We start from the raw sequence: 3,016 nt of genomic DNA on the forward strand, positions 1-3,016 counted from the left end.
AAAACCCTAACCCTAATCTCCTTCTTCTCTGTCTTCCGCAACAACCCACTCCGCAGCCGCCACGACCACGTTCGGCCACCACGGCACACACCAGAAAGCCACCGTCGTCGCGCCCTTGTCGGAGACCATAACCCTCCGCTTCTACAGTCGGCGTCTGCGTCTTCGTCGTCTTCTCCGTGCGTCCAACAACCCCCACCACACCGTGACAGCTCTCGTAGGGACGGCGACCACCCTCTTTCGCAACTTCCGCGCCTCCTTCGGGCTCCGTCGTCCCTCTATCGCGCCTTCATCGCATCACGATGTGCGAACCAACCTTCATGATTCACAGAACCATCACGCCTTCCATCGCTTCACCATTGTCGTTGATGCGTCTCAACTCCCCTCCACGTCGTCCCGCTGTCGGCGTCTGCCATTGCAGTGCCTCTCGAACTCGCATGGCTTCAAGTTTCGCACCCGCAACCTGCCAGAACGGACCTGAACTACCAGCAACCCCGCACCAATACGCACCCCCACACTCTCGCGTGAAGCCTGCACCCACGATGCCAGAATTCCACCACTTTCGCTGCAGTGTATACCTCGCGTTGTCCACACCGCAACTGCCGAAAACGCGACGTCGAACGTGTGTCCTCCATCGGAGAACCCGTGGCCAAAATCGGAACCTGTGAAATGCCCCCCTGCGGCAACCCTCACGGCAGCTAAACCCTAATTGCGGAAAGAGAATTCTGGCATGAGGGAGAGATTGCTCTCACACGTGGCAGTCTCTCACTGGACAGTCAACGAGTCAACACTGGTCAACCAGTCAACTCTGGGCAAGGGCGGTCAACATTAGTCAAACAGGCTATTTTTACACTATTTTTGGTATATGGTTCCTCTGCAGGAACCCTAAATGGTCCAGCAAGGAATAGACCGTCTGGCGGCAGTTCACCACCAACCAGACTAATTTTGGAAATTTCCCAGAACCACAAACTCTAAAAAATTGAATTTATAATTCATACCTAATCATACCATACTTAGCATGCCAATCAGACTTAAAATAATCAACACATGAAATTACCCTATTTAGCGTGCCAATCACATTTAAAATAAGATTAACGTGGAAGGTACTCTAATCATCATATCAATCAGAATTAAACATAAACTTAACACGTAAAGCTCCCTTAACCTGAATTCCTTTGCCAAATTTGAAAATTACAAGCTCTTCCCTTGATCACTAAAAGCTTTCCTTGGTTCTTCTCAATTCAACTCCAAAAACCTCGTTCAAACCTCGCCACTCTAACAAAATTCGTGTCCTATTTTTTGAGTGCAATTTCGGCTTTGCAAAACCCTTCTCCTAACCTAATTTCTTGCCTTTTAAAGGTGCCTTACCAATAGGTAATTACCAAAAACGAAATTTAAGTTTTTAATGATAATTTTTATTATCATTCATTACTCCTTTATAGTCCGTTTTTCAGCAAAACTTGGCTGCCCATGCATCTAGGTTTTCCTTCAACTCTTCACATTCGAGCCAAAACTAAGTTTGGCAAAAATAAAGTTTAATTTAGGTTCTCCAAGTCTTGAACCCATAACCATGTTAATACCAAGTCAATGCTAAACCATCAAGCCAATTCATGTTTCGTGATATTTAATATAATTCTATGATTATATTATCACTCAACATTATCAATCATATTATTAAAAATAATAGTAAATTAAATAACACACAATTTGGCACATATAAGACTCGAACCCAAGTTCTCACACATAATAAAGTACTCTCAACCAATTGAGCTAGTACTTTTCCACGTCATATAAATTAATAATTATGCCTTAAAGGCTCTCACTACCCATATTTATTAAATTATTTAAATTTCACGGGTCTTACATTCCCCCCACCTTATAAAATTTTTGTCCTCGAAAATTGAACTCACCCAGCAAAAATGCAAATAGGACTGCCTCAACTCATATTATCTTGAAATTCTCCCTTCCTGGTCCCTACCTTTTTTTTTTTTTTAGCCTTCACCTCATACGTTTTTCCACTTTTTCCTTATGCGTACTCGCATCTTCGATCAAAAGATTTTCTCAAAGGTCCTACCCAACCCTTGCAAAACAACAGATCAAGTTTGACCTTGATTCTGTAGTCAGCCACTACAGATAACACACACATATCACAAAACAAACGCAAACCTAACAAGAAAGGTATAAGAAACAACTCACCCTATCACTTTTCTCTCTTTTACCAAAACCTTTAGAATTAAGAAAGGAAACTATCTCAGACATAGTCATGAGTGTGCACCCTCATCACTCTACCAAGACATTTTCTGTTCTTAATACTTCCAGTTCACAAGTTCCTTTCCTTGCGCACCAACGCTTCTTGGAAAGAACCTTTCCCCTTGCGCACCAACGCATCGGGAAAGACAAGTATTACCCCTTACCTGCTCGCCAAAACCCAGTAAGAGCATTACTTTTCTTAGGTCTTATAAGCAACTACCCTTGCCTGCTCACCAAAACCCAGCAAGAGTACCACTCTTACCTGCTCACGAAAATCCGGTAAGAGCGCTGCCTTTACTAAGACCAATAAGCAACAACTCCTGCCTGCTCATCAAAACCCAGCAAGAGTATCACCCTTACCTGCTCACCAAAACCCGGTAAGAGCGTTGCCTACCTTGAGACTCACAAACAACAACCCTTGCCTGCTCACCGAAACCCAGCAAGAGTCCACCCCTTACCTGCTCACTAAAACTCGGTAAGAGGGTTGTTTTCCCTAAGCCTCACCAACACGACTCTTGTCTGTTCAACAAAACCCAACAAGAGCCTAACCCTTACCTGTTCACCAAAACCCAGTAAGAGTACCACCCTTACCTGCTCATCAAAACCCGGTAAGAGCGTTGTTTCCATTAAGATCCATTAGCAATAACCCTTGCCTGCTCATCAAAACCCGGCAAGAGCCTCACCCCTTACCTGTTCACCAAAACCCGTTAGGAGCGTTGCTTCTCCTAAGCCTCACCAACACGACTCTTGTCTGTTCAATAAAACCCAA

This window comes from Vigna unguiculata, chromosome 9 (genome assembly GCF_004118075.2).
Source record: "Vigna unguiculata cultivar IT97K-499-35 chromosome 9, ASM411807v1, whole genome shotgun sequence".
NCBI lineage: Eukaryota > Viridiplantae > Streptophyta > Magnoliopsida > Fabales > Fabaceae > Vigna > Vigna unguiculata.